Genomic DNA, 14,766 nt, shown 5'->3' on the forward strand with positions numbered 1-14,766 from the left:
CGAAGTGAATCTAGCTATGAGATTATTATTTGAGTTCTTATTTTGGCTATGCTATTGCAGAAAAATGTTAGCCATCTCTTTTATAAGGTCTAAAGATTAAATTGTGCATCCTACAGATTCCTTCATAATAGAATTAGTTTCCTACCTTGAAGAGAATAGAGAAATGAAAGAACAAGTTGGGCTTAGAATAGAGAAATGAGGGAGCAAGTCCTAGATCGCTTGCTGACAATAGCAATATCACATGAATACTTAGCAAACCGTTTCAACCATTAGATAACAACTTAAGAAAACATTTACCAGAAGGTCCAATGCCTTCTATAAATTTTAAGAATCATGTATTTGAAAACACCTCTTAACTATCTAACATGGTGTAGTTTGTTTAGCCAGTAAACTTAAGCACAACCATCTAAAATGTTTTTAGTTTCTTTCTACCAACAAGTCTAAAACATATGATACACAGATTCAGGTCCCACAAATTAAAATGTATCTTTGATTGATTTCAGCAGCTTAAATTTATGGACAATCTTATCTATAAGCCATTTAAAATAAAACTCTTAATAAAATTTCCCCATGTGGACATACAATATGTACACACATATAATATAGCATAATAGACCAATATAGCAATTTTAATAATAGCTTTTAAAATCTTTAACTCTTTTTGTAGATTGCCAATTGATTTGAATTGCTTTTTCTTTTTAGTAACCTCAGTTAACCATACTTTCTCTCAGTTGGTACTGTTAATACATTATTGGCTTCATCTGTTTACAGAGCCATCCCAAAGTACTGAATACAATAAAAGTGGCTGGAAAAAGTCCATAGGAACCTATAGGAGGACAGCTAAACACAGAACCAACAACGCTTTAGTTTTATGAGCAGCACATCATATATAACTGTGGATGACAAAAGACTTTAAGTCGCCATGTTTAAAATTATAAACTCATCAACCAACAAGAGGCACTTGCTTACTTCACAGTATTTTTGAAAGCACCTGTAGGATTTTACAAGTATTTAACCTTTTAAGCCTCTGGGGCTTTCTCATTAAGATAACTATCATGTCTAGTAACACAAGATCATTAGACTTTTTAATTCTCAAACATTTGTATTAATAGCATTTTCCATTATAGAAACTTAAAGTCTGGTACCACATCACATCTTGACAGTCCTTCTAATATACTCCAAATAGACTGATTAGTTGGTGTCTCTATAAGATGAGAGACATAGGTCCTTCGATTTTTTCAGTTGGGCCCAAACTGGAAAAACCAAAGTCCAGGATTTACTGGAAATTTTAGAGACCAGATTGTTTGAAACTTTGATTTTTTGAATGCCTGTCAAGAATGCCAAGAAGGCTCAAAATCCAAAATATCTGGTTGAAATAAGATTCCTTAAAATCATGACATAACATAGACCAAATTTGATCATTGTTACAAGGTGATTATTCAAATTTTTGAAAAAAGCACATATTTAAATAACCCATAGCTCTTAATAAAAATTCAGCTGTTTTTGAACAATTAGAATTTAACAGACATCAAGAGAACATAATAGATTACTTTAACACATTGCTTTAACAGAGCATCAGAGTTTAATTCTATGTCAAAGAGAAATTGAGCTTCCTGTGATCTTTTGCTGTGAGGTTTCCTTCCTTTACCTTCTTTCATATTGGTGACCATGTTTCTGTGTTTCTGTGTGTAAGACATCTTTAAGCATCTTTTGCAGGGCAGGATGAGTGGCAACAAATTCTTTCAGTTTCTGTTTGCTGTGAAAAGTCTTAATTTCACCTTCATTCACAAATGAGAGCTTTGCAGGATATAGTATTCTGGGCTGGCAGTTTTTCTCTCTTAGTACCTGGGCTATGTCTCGCCATTCCCTTCTAGCTTGTAGGGTTTCTGATGAGAAGTCTGCTGTGAGTCTAATTGGAGATCCTCTAAGAGTGATCTGACGTTTCTCTCTTGCACCTTTTAGGATCTTTTCTTTATGTTTCACTGTGGTGAGTTTGATTACAACATGTCGTGGTGAGGATCTCTTTTGGTCATGTTTATTAGGGGTTCTATAAGCTTCCTGTACTAAGATGCCTCTGTCCTTCTCCAAACCTGGGAAATTTTCTGCTAGTATCTCACTGAAAATGCCTTCTAATCCTTTCTCCCTCTCCATGCCTTCAGGAACTCCTAGAACCCGAATGTTGGGTTTTTTAATAGTATCCTGTAAATTCCTGACAATATTTTTTAGATTTCTAATTTCTTCTTCTTTTCTTTGGTTTGCCTGTTTCCTTTCCTGTTCTCTGTCTGTCTTCTAAGTCTGATATTCTCTCTTCTGCTTCGCCCATTCTGTTTTTAAGGCTCTCTAATGTGTTTGTCATTTGTTCTATTGAACTCTTCATTTCATTATGATTTCTAGTTACTATCAGAGTTTCTTGTCCCACTAGTTGTTTCATTTCATTTTGATTCCTCCTTAATATTTCACTTTCACGAGAGAGATTTTCTATCTTGTCCATGAAGGATTTCTGTAGTTCAAGAATTTGTTTTTGAGAACTTCTTAATGTTCTTATCAATTTTTTGAGATCTGCTTCTTGCATTTCTTCGATCTCATCATCTTCATAATCTTGAATTGGGGTGTCTTTTTCATTTGGGGGCGTCATAGTTTCTTCCTTGTTCTTGTTAGCTTGGTTTTTGCGTTTGTTGTTTGGCATGTTGGAGATATTTGGTTTCTTCACTGTGGTGTTTTTTCTTGTTACACTATGGCTCTATATTAAGTGGACTGTCTGCTTTCAGTGGAGCCTTAGAGGCTTGAGATGAGTGTGGACTGAGAGCTGTGTTTGGTTCCTCAGGGTTGAGGGTGTGTCAAGGATGACACTCCCAGGTTAGGTGTGGTAAATCTCTCTTTCTTTCTTTCTTTTTTTGATTCAAAAGGGAAGTAATTCCGCACAGCTGAACGTAATTGGAGGTAGTTAGCAGGCAAATGATATACCCACAGGAGCCAGAGATCGGAAGCTCTTTCCCAAGGACCACACAGGGAATCTCTGCTGCCCTCAGTGTGGGCTCCAATTCTCCTGCAGTCTCCCACTGGGTTGCCAAGTTAGATGCTAATCTCCTGTTATTTCACCCCTCCCCACAGAGTCAGGTTTTTCTGCTAGGCTCAGGGCTGGTGCAGACCTGAGGTCGCCCTGCTTATGACGTATGTCCAAAATGGCGCCTGCTCTGTCTTGCTCGCCTTTGAGAGGTGAGCGGAGAGAGAGAAACTTGTGTCCGTATCAGTCACTTTTTTTATTTTTTTTCTCTCTCTTCTAGTTAGCCTGGTGAACTTTTCCCCACGGAGTTTCAAGCCTCGTTCCCTCTAGCCTCCTCTTTCCGCTTGCCTGCTGGTATCTCGGGCTATGGAGGTTCGGCTCACCTCGCGTTCCAGCGCTGGTGCGTTGAGTCTGCCGCTGGTGTCCCGAACTTGGGCTCCCACGCTCTCCACGCAGGTCCACTGTGAATCACTAGTTCCGGAAGAGTTTCCTCTGCTGTTTCATCCCCTACTCTTCCTTGACCCTGCAGTATCTCCACTTATATTAAACTTTCTCTCCCCCCGGACTAAGTGTGCTTCCTGCCTATTCCGCCATCTTGCCGCCTCTCTCCAATCTGTTGCATTCTTACCTCTTAAATTTTGAATGTGTGCATTGTCATCCTTCCACTGTGGAAGACACAGAGCTAACACTCTTTCCTGCTCTGACTGGCTGTACTCCCTTGACCTCCTCATTTCTGTCTCCCCAGGTAGTTAGGTGCAATTTTCATTAGTGTCGTATTGCTGTTTGCCTAAAGTATGGTTGTTTTTCCATTTGTTGCACAGCCTTTTGTTTTCTTGTAGTATGTGGTTTACTTGTTCTGTACTTAATTCATACCAAATCTCTGCACCTGTTGTCTCAATTTCCTTTTAGGGCATCACCAGGTACATTGGTGGTCTTACTAGTGTCATTTAGCTGATAGCGTCTCCCCTGGAACCTCGACTCCATTCCTGCCAGACTGGAAGCCATTTGTGTCTGGTGTGCAGCTACCACCCTGGGACCTCCAGTCACCCCTAACCCACATTCTAACCACATGGGGTAGATTTCTTATCAGATGTTTATTTTCTCTTGATGTATCCACTTAGTTTGGCAGAGCACAATTTGAGAAAGGATACATGAGATATTCATATTTTGAGAAATTTCATGTGTAAAATGTCTTGTTTTCAGAGCTGGCATTGTGGTGTAGTGGGTAAAGCCACTGTTTGTGGCTCTTCCATCCACTGGTTCCTTCCCCAGATGCCCACAACAGCTAGAGCTGGCCAGGCATCCCATATGGGTACTGCTGGTTTGAGTCCTGGCTGTTGCCCTTCCAGTCTACCTTCCTGCTAATGCACCTGGGAAAGCAACAGAAGATGGCCTAAGTACTTGGGCTCCAGCCAACTAAGTAGGAAACCCAGATGAAGCTACTGGCGCCTAGTTTTGGCCTGGCACAGCACTGGTCATTGTGTCCACTTGGGGAGTGAACCAGCAGATGGAGGATCTCTTTCTCTTTCTTTCTCCCCCTTTCTTTGTAACTCTGGCTTATAAATAAATAACATAAAATTCTTTAAAAAATTGTCTTTTCTTGGGGCCGGAGCTGTGGCACAATAGTTTAATCCTCCGCCTGTGGCGCTGGCATCCCATATGGGTACCAGTTCTAGTCCCGGCTACTCCTCTTCCAATCCAGCTCTCTGCTGTGGCCTGGGAAAGTAGTGGAAGATGGCCCAAGTCCTTGGATCCCTGCACCCTCATGGAGGACCTGGAAGAAGCTCCTGGCTTCAGCCTGGCCCACTGTTGGCTGTTGTGACCAGCTAGGGAATGAACCAGCAGATGGAAGATCTCTCTCTCTGTGTGCCCCACCCCACTGCTTGTAACTCTGACTTTCAAATAAATGATTGGATCTTTAAAAAAAAAAAAAGAAAAGAAAAGAAAAGTGAAATTATCACTTCAAACAGTTTCCTTCCTTTAATCTGTTCTTGGAGTTCTTGTTTTTTAGTTGCTTGACTTTTGGGGTGATCTTATATTTACCCTTTCTTTTCTGTTGTCATCTTTTCCTTTTTTCTTCTTCATATTCTAAGTCCTTAAGTTCATTTTTTTTTTTTGGTGAAGAATGATACAGTTCATTACCTTTTTACAAAGTGAAGACATTCATAAAATACTCAGATCAAAAATATTATTGGCATCCTAAAAGCTCTTCTAGTTACTGTGTTCTTCAAGGTTAAACTGACACTAAGTTTTACCCCATTAAACTTCATTTTGTGAGGTTGGTAGATTCACATGCAGTTTTAAGAAGGAAATAGAGATTCCCATGTAGCTTGCTCTCATTTTCCCCCAGTGGTAACATCTTGCAATGCTAGAGTACAATGATACAACTGATGTTGATGTTGTTGAGATCTAGAACATTTCTGTCACCACCTGGAGCCCTTGTAGTGCCCTTTTGTAACCTCATCTGCTTCTCACCAAGTCTCTGGAAATCACTTACTCTCCATTTGAATGATTCTGTCATTTCAAGAATATATGAATACATTCATATAATATGTCACTTTTTTTAAAAAAAAGATTTATTTATTTGAAAGGCCCAGTTACAGAGAGAGAGAAAGGGAGAAAGATCTTCCATCCACTGGTTCACTCCCCAAATGGCCACAATGGCCGGAGCTAGGCTGATCCGAAGCCAGGAGCCAGGAGCTTCTTCCTGGTCTCCCACATGGGTGCAGGGGCCCAAGGACTTGGACCATCCTCTGCTGCTTTCCCAGGCGCATTAGTAGGAAGCTGAATCAGAAGTGGAGCAGCCAGGACTTGAACCGGTACCCATAGGGAATGCTGGCATTGCAGGCAGTGGCTTTACCCACTATGCCACAGCTGGTCCTTAGGATATAATCTTTTTAAATTGGCTCTTTTCACTCCTTATCATTCCCTGGAGGTTCACCCAGGTTACTGTGTGTCTCAGTCATTTTTGCCATTTTATTGCTGCATGATCTTCCATGGGACTGTGCGCTACCATTGTTTAGCCTTTTGTCCATTGACGGACATCTAGGTTGTTTCAATCTTTTACTCGTGTGAATAAAGCCACTATAACCATCTGTATAGGTTTTTGTGTGAAAATAAGTTTTCATTTCTCTGGGATAAATTCCCAGATGTAAGGTTGCTGGGTATGTGGTAGTGAAATGTTAAGTTTTATAAGAAACTGCCAAACTGCTTTCTGGAGTGGCTGTGCCATTTTATGTCTCCACCAGCAATATGTGACTAATCCTGTAGTTGCACATGCTCATTAGAATCTGGTGTTGTCACTGTTTTAACATTCTCAGAGGTATGCGGCGATAGCTCATTGTGGATCTAACTTGACGTTTCCCTAATGGTTGAACTTCTTTTCATGTGCTTAGCATCTATGCTCTTGTTCCTTCTTTGGCAGATGTCTCATCACATCGTTTGTTCACTTTCTGGTTGTATTTTTAAGTTTTGAGAATCTTTATCTATTACAGGAACTAATTCTTGCGTGGATATGTGGCTTGCATGTCTCTCTTTCCAGTCTATAACTTGTCTTAATCGGCATTTTGTGGTTTTCAGCATACAGTTCCTTGCATGGTTTATTAATTTATATTTAAGTATTCCTTTTTTAAAGCAATCATAAATTCTATTATACTTAATTTAAAAGTCTTTGTAAGGGAGTGTAGGGGCGAGAGAGAGAGAGAAACAGACACTGACCTATCTCCCATCTCCTGGTTTACTCCTGAAATGCCCACAACAGCTGAGGTAGGACTGGGCTGGGCTGGGCTGAAGCCAAGACCCAGGAGCTCAATTTGGGTCTCTTATGTAGGTGGTGGGACCCGAGAACTTCAGCCTTCCAGGATATGCATGAGCAGGAAGTTGAAATTGGGAGTGGAGCTGGAACTCAAAGGCAGGCACTCTGATATGAGGGGTGAGGCTTTCCCAAGGGGTGTCTTAACTGCTGTGCAAAATGCTCACCCCAGTATTGGATTTTAAATTTTGGTGTCCACATGTTCATCCATACTCTGTAGAAATGCAATTGACTTGTTGTATGTTTATCTTGTATCCTGGGAACTTGCTGAACTCACTCACTAGTTCTGGTAGTCTTTGTAGATTTCTTGGGATTTGCTATATGGACAATCATGTCAGGTGAGAATAGGAACAGTTAATTTCTTGCTTTTTGACCTGAATGTCTTCGTTTCCTTTTCTTTCCTATTCACTAGCTAGAACTTCCAGCACTGTGTTGCATAAGAGTGGTGAGAGCACAATCTTGCCTTGTTTCCTGTCTCAGAGAAAAAGCGTTCAGTCTTTCGCCATTAAGTGTAATGTTACCTGTAGGTGTCTGTAGGTAATCTTTATTGAGTTGAGGAAGTTCTCTCTTATTCCGATTCTTCTGAGACTTTCATGTGAATAGTATTTAATTTTGTCAGGTGCTTTTTCTGCAGTATTTGATGAGATCATGTAATTTTTGATTTTTTTTTTTAAATGTGTGATTTTTTATCTACTTGAAAAGCAGAGACAGAGGGAGAGAGAAAGCTCTTTCATCCACTGGTTCGTTCTCCAAGCCCACAACAGCTTCTGCTGGGCCAGGCTGAAGCCAGGCATCTGAGACACAGTCTAGGTCTCCCATGTGGGTGGCAGAGGCACAAGCATTTGAGCCATTATCTGTTGCCTCCCAGGATGCATTAGCAGGAGGCTGGGTCAGAAGTGATGCAGCCAGAACTTGAACCAGGCATTACAATATGGGATACCAGCGTCCCAAGCTTAACCTGTGAGCCACAGTATCAGCTCCTAGTTTCTTTTTTAGCTTATTAATATGTTGGATTATATTAATTGATTTTCAAATATTGCCTTTGCCTTATAGCCCTGGAATGAACTCCACTTGGTGACAGTATATAATTCTCTATTCTAGTATTTTGGTAAGCATTTTTTCCCCTTAGGCTTATGAAGGATACTGATAATTAGTTTTCTCGTTTTTGGACTTTTTTTTTGGATATGGTATTCTGAGTTAATAATTACTTTCTTTCAGCAGTTAGGAAGTTTGTGCCACTCCCTTTTGGTACCTGTGGTTTGTGACGAGAAATCTGCTGTCATTTGAATTATTTTTCCTTTATTGGTAAGTTGTGATTCCTTTCCTCTGCCCTCAAGATTTTTCCTCTGATGTGATGGCAGTTTTCAGACGTTTGACTTGTGTCTCACTCAATGTGGGCTAAATTTTAGCTATATCCTTTTGGGAGTTGCTTGGCTTCTGCAATACGTGGGTTTACGTTTTCTGCAAATTTGTGAAGTCTTACTTCTTTGACTGCTTTTTCACCACTGCCTTTTTCTCCTCTCCTTTAGAACTCTGATGACATGAATGTTAGGTCTTTTGTTGCAGTCTCACAGGTCATTGAGATACTGCTGATGTTTTTTAGTCTATTATCTCTGTGTGCAGATTGCATAATTTCTTTTCTAGCTTTCGGTTTACTGATTCTTCCTTCTGTCTTCTCTATTCTGCTACTGAGTCCATCTTTTGAATTTTTTTTTTTTTTTTGCATTCTGGTTACTATGTTTTCAAGCTCTAACATTTCCATTTTCTGTTATGTATTTGTTACTTGGTTTCATTCTGAGCATGTTTGTAATTGCCTATTGAAGCATTTTTATATGGCTGCTTGAAAATCATTGTCAGATCACTCAGACATTCCTGTCAACTCGGTTTTGCATCTGTTGATTCTCTTCATTCAGTTTGAGGTCTTCTTGGTATGAAGGGTGATTTTTTTTACTGAAATCTAGACACTTTGGGTATTATGTTATGAGACCTTGGGTTTTATTTAAATCTTCTGTCTGAGCTGCACCTGCTGTGCTGAGGGAGTAGGCTGCGACTTCTGTGCTGCGGGTGGAAGTGGAAGTCCAGCTTCCCCATTCAGCCCCTGATGACACCTGCGGGTGGAGGCTCCCCCAGGAGGCCTCTCCTGTGCTTTTCACACACCCAGTGCTTGCCCCTCCCTGGAAAAAGCCCTGCTTCTTTGCCTCCCTCCTCTGACACCACCCCTGTGGGGGAGGGGTGTGGGATCTAAGGTATCTTGTTATTGACAGAGGGGATGGCAGTCTGGGCTCCCCGGGAGTCTCCACTGACCCTGTGGCCTCATTCCTGTCTAGACGGAAGTCCCAGCTTTCTGCGTCACCTTCTCTGGCACCACCTCAGCTGAGGTAAAGTGCCCTGTTGTTGCTGGTGGTGAATTCACCAGCAATAGAATGAGGGGAGGAGTGAGCAGAGTTTGACTTATTAAAATACGCTGCAAGGGAGCACTGGGCCAGCAGGGCAGCTGGAAGCTGACGCCTGCTGCATGGTGGATTATAATCTGGGCAGTGCATATCTGATGCAGATTGCCAGCTAGGGGCTTTTCTGTCACTAGTGATTTCCTTACTGCTGAGGATTTTGACCAGGGGCTTCCTGATTGCCGGGGACCAGTGACCTCCACAGAATGCATTCAAGTTTAGTAGCTATTCTCAAACAGTTCTCAAAGTAGCATATCAAGCTACATTTCTATCAGTAATATGTGAGAGGTCTGTTGCTTCATATTCTTATCAACATTTGGTATTATCCATCTTTTTTCATTTTAGTCATTTATTGAAAAATCTGCAATACTGCATTCCAATTTTGGTTTGCTTTAACTGGTGACTAATTAAGTGGGGGCATCTTTGTATGTGTTTATTGGTCATTTGTATAAGCCATTTTGTGAAGTGTCTTTTCAAGTCTTCTGCTTATTTTTCCTATGGGAATTTCTGACATTTTTCCAGAACAGATTTATTTATTTTTGTTTATTTGAAATGCGGAAAGGGCGGGGGGGAGATATGCTGGTTTACTCCCCAAATGTCCATGACAGGCAGGGCTGAGCCAAGCTGAAGCCAGGAGTTGGACTTCAGTTGGATGTCCCACGTAGATGGCAGGGATCTAAGCACTTTAGCCACTGCCTGCTGCCTTACAGGGTGCACATCAGCAGGCAGCTGGGATGGGAAGCAGAGCCAGGACTTGAACCTAGGCACTCTGGTATGTGATGTGTGCATCTGAAGAGAGGTCTTGAGGTCTTAACTATTGCCCAAGCACCCATCCCTTTCCTGTTGATTTTTAAGGAATATTATTTATTTATATGGATACATTCTTTTGTCATATATATATATATATATATATATATGTAAAACCCTAACCAGAATATTTTCTCTCACTCTTTGACTTGCCAGATCAATCTTTAGTGTTAAACTTTAAAGATTTATTTATTTGAAAGGCACAGTTACAGAGAGGCAGAGGCAGAGGCAGAGAGAGGGAGGGAGAAGGGGTGTCTTCCATTCACTGGCTCACTCCCCAAATGGCCACAATGGCCAGAGCTGGGCTGATCCGAAGCCAGGAGCCTGGAACATCTTCCAGATGTCCCATGTGGGTGCAGAGGCCCAAGCACTTGGGCCATCTTCTGCTGTCCCAGGCACATTAGCAGGGAGCTGGATCAGAAGTGGAGCAGCTGGGACTTGAACCAGCGCCCATATGGGATGCTGGCACTGCAGGTGGAGGCTTTAGCCACTATGCCACAGCACCGGCCCCAGTGTTGAACTTTAATGAACAGAAGTTCTTACTATAGTCTAGTTTTTTTTTTCTTTAATGCTTAGTAATTTTGTATTTTCTCTAATAGATCATTTTCTATCCTTAGATCTTTAAAATTTTTTTTATATTTTCTTCTAGAAATTATGATATCTTATTTTGTATATGCAATCATCTGGATTTGATTTTTATATATCATGTGAAGCAGAGGTATCTGTATTGTTGTTCTTTTTCTTTTTCCTAAGAAGTTGCCTTAAAATCTTCTTTTATATCTTCCCTTAATACTTCATTGATGCTGTGATAGCTGTAATTTGCAGACATCTCTGTCATTTGAGCATTCATTTCTTTTTTTTTTTTTTTTAACATTTTTCTTTTTTCTTTTGACAGGCAGAGTGGATAGTGAGAGAGAGAGAGACAGAGAGAAAGGTCTTCCTTTGCCGTTGGTTCACCCTCCAATGGCCGCCGCGGCTGGCGCACTGCGGCCAGCACAGCCAGGAACCAGGTGCTTCTCCTGGTCTCCCATGGGGTGCAGGGCCCAAGCCCTTGGGCCATCCTCCACTGCACTCCCTGGCCACAGCAGAGAGCTGGCCTGAAGAGGGGCAACCGGGACAGAATCTGGCGCCCCGACCGGGACTAGAACCCGGTGTGCCGGCGCCACTAGGCGGAGTATTAGCCTGTTGAGTCATGGCGCCGGCCGAGCATTCATTTCTTTTATCTGCCACAAGCTCCTCCTTTGAAAAGCTCTCCTGTTTATTTCATAGTTACATAATTTTCTATTTCTGAAGATATAATAATACACCTAAAACATTTTCCTTCTTACATACCTTCTGTTTTCTCTGGGCTGACTTTTTCTTTCATGTTTTTTTCTCTCAATTTTCTTTCTGGTAACCTGTGGTATCCACTCCTGTTTATTGAAAGGGCTGATGATTCTGAACTCCTGTGGAGAGTGATTTGGTTGGGTTATTTAGCTGAGGAGGCTTCAGAGTTGGCAGGTTCTCTAGAGAGGAACCTTCCAGTTTCCTGCCTGGAGATAAAAGTCTTGCAGCCTCTGGGAACCTCAAACTGGAAGTGAGAGGGGAGGTGTGTGTGTGTGGGGGGGGTCAGGGCTCAGGACCCAGGATGCGTGTGCTCACTTGATGCCCTGTGTTCAGCATGGTACTGCTATACTTCAACTCTGCTGGGTACTCTGAGGTTAGAGGACCTCTGTTTCATCTCTGCAGGGAGAAAACCTGTAGTTGTTTGACCAGCTGTGTAGAGTGGGGAGGGGAATTAGACATTCTGAGTTGGGGTGCAGTCTCCATCAACTCAATGATAGCAGTCTCTCCCACCCACCACGTATAAATTAACTAGCAGGTGAACCTAGCACGGCCAACTCGTGAGCCCTTACGGGATTCAGAGTAGTAAATTATATTAGCTCTTGACTTTCCCCTCTGGTAACCAGGATTTCAGTTTTCTCAGATCTAGTGTCGTTTACCAATTGTCTAACAACTTTCTGGCTTCCAGATTTTTTTTAAAAGATTTATTTATTTATTTGAAAGACATAGTACAGAGAGAAAGAAAAGCAGAAAGAAATCTTCTATCCATTGGTTCACTCCCCAAATGGCCACAATAGTGAAGGCTGGGCCAGGCCAAAGCCAGGATCCAGGAGCTTCATCTGGGTCTCCCATGTGGGTTCAGGGGCTCAAGCACTTGGGCCATCTTCTTCTGCTTTCCCAGGTGCATTAGCAGGGAACTGGATTGGAAGTGGAGCAGCCAGGACTTGAGCTTGTGTCAACCCACTGTGCCACAGTGCCAGCCCTCAGAATTTTATTTTATTGCTGCTATGTGCCCTTTATCTTTTCCTAGATGGGATCATGGATTTAAAAATGTATTTACATTTATTGTCATTTTAGTGGGGTTCAGGGAAGGAGGTCAAACTAGATATGTTCAATCTGCCTTCTTTACCCAGAGAAAGTGTCATAAAATCTTATACATTTTAGACACAACAAACATTTTCTTTCAGTTTTAAGTTCAGGAATTAAATAAATCCAGCAGATAAGTCCAAAAGTTCTTTCTAGGTAATGAAATTGAATTGCAGCTGCTGTGTTAGATGAAGGCACTAATGATGAAGGAGAAATAACCATAGAACATCGAAGAAAGTCTTTCATAGCTAGGCAGCAGAGATTGGATTTTGCTTTTCACATTTTCTAGCAGGAAAAAAAAAAAACCACCTTTTTCTTACACCATTAAGAAAAACATGGCAGCGGGCGGGGTGGTGTTGGAGGTCCAACACTGTGATGCAGCAGGTCAGCCGCCACCTGTGATGCTAGCATCCCATATGAGCACCAGTTTGAGATCCATCTGCTCCACTTCCAATCCAGTTCTTTGCTGATGTGCCTGGGAAAACAGCAGAAGATGGCCCAAGTGCTTGGGCCCTGCTACCCATGTTGTGGCCATTTAGGGAGTGAACCAATAAATCTCTCTCTTTCTAGCTGTGCCTTTCATATAAATAAATAAATGTATGTTTTGAAAAAGAAAAACTTGAAAGGCAGGTATTTGACATAGCATTAAGGTGCTGCTTGGGATATGTGTATACTATATGGGAGTCCCTGGGTTCAAGTCCCAATTCTGCACCAGATTCCAGCTTCCTGCTAATGCACGGTTTGGGAGGCAGCAGGTGATGGCTCATGTGGCTGCATTCCTGCTACCTATGTGTGAGCAGTGAATTGAGTGCTTGGCTCCCAGCTTTGGCCTGACCTAGCCCTACCTCTTCCAGGCACTTGATGAGTGAACCAGTGGGTAGAAACTTTCTCTCCGTTCCTTCCTATCTTTGTCTCTCTGCTTTTCAAGTAAGTAAAAAGGAAGACAGAATTTAGGAACTAAATAGTGGTGGTAGCTCTGTGGCATTGTGAATGTGCTAAATACCACTGAATTTTATTTCATGTTATGTGAATTTTATGTTATATGAATATTTTCCTTAATTACAAAAATTCTTTAAACCTAAAACAAGAACCAAAACACATGATCATTTTCCAACCTTATAGCTACAATGCCACCTGAATTTGGTAAATGGATCTACTACACAGGCCTCATTGAGTTGTGTTTTTGTCGTCTACCTAGGAACTTTGTAGAGATTAAAAAATGTTTATGAGCATGACCCTGGAAGACTTCCAGAGTGATATTCTTCATTTTGTGAAAAGGGAGACCAAGATCTATTCTAAGAGGGTGGCAAATGACATTGCTATTTTAGTCTGCTAGCGAGGATGAAAAGAATGAACAAATACTTAATGTATATACCTCTTTCCACCAGAATATGTTCATTACAACTAGGTATTCTAAATCTTGATCTAAGCAAGACTTTATTATTAAACCCTTTAATCATTTGTACAGTATAAGAAAATTCTGCTGTAATTTGGAATAGTTCCTGTAAATTTATACCTTGCATATATTCCTGATTTGTCCTATGAAAACCTCTTCTCTTCAAAAGATTTAACAGCATTTTATTACCCAAAATGTGGTATATGTCAGTTTAGTGGAGTTTATTAGAGCGTGCATTCTGAGGCCATTGTATCAGGGCTCAAGTTCTGTCTCTGTCACTTATTAAAATCTCATTTCTCATCTGTAAAATGGATCAGAGAATAGGGACGTAGTAGTGACAGATATGAAAGTATACAAATTAAAATATCTACTCTTTGGCACAAGGTAGGGTTTCAGTAGATGCTATTTTTTTCTGAAGTTTTCTTGAGTTGTAGTCCGTAAAAGCACTTTGGAGGGACGTGTGTAGTTTGAGCAACTCATGGATGACTCCGGCTCTCGTTCTCATTGCTTATATGGTGCTAGTTGGCACGCCTTTCTCTTTTTGTACAGCAACTGAATGGTTTTAGCTACCTTTACTTTCTAAATTATCCCAGACTTCATAATGCAGTTGACTTGTTTGAAAAATAAAACCCAGAGACTATAAATGGAGTTTATTTTCAACTCCCTGTATTTAGTTTAGACATAATTCCAATCATTTGTACATTTTCCCTGGGAATGGCGAAAAGATTGAGAAGAACCTGTTTATAAATCTGACACTGGGAGATGAGAGGTCAGTCAGCCAGGGGCCACCAAGAATATTTGCTTTCTGTAAACCTGTTTTTCTTTAGTGATATTGTGTGGTTCTAAGCAGTAAGTGGTGCAGATGCTCTCTCACAATTATGACTTTAGCTGC

The 14,766-nt window shown here is 41.2% G+C and overlaps 1 protein-coding gene across 2 annotated transcripts in view; it reads left to right on the forward strand.

Annotated features, from left to right (window-relative positions):
- The window catches only part of MFSD6 (major facilitator superfamily domain containing 6), a 90,673-nt gene that overhangs the window by 19,585 nt on the left and 56,322 nt on the right, over positions 1-14,766 (forward strand). The gene's annotated exons all lie outside the window — the stretch shown is intronic.

The sequence above is a fragment of the Lepus europaeus genome, chromosome 1 (genome assembly GCF_033115175.1).
Source record: "Lepus europaeus isolate LE1 chromosome 1, mLepTim1.pri, whole genome shotgun sequence".
Taxonomy (NCBI): Eukaryota; Metazoa; Chordata; class Mammalia; order Lagomorpha; family Leporidae; genus Lepus; species Lepus europaeus.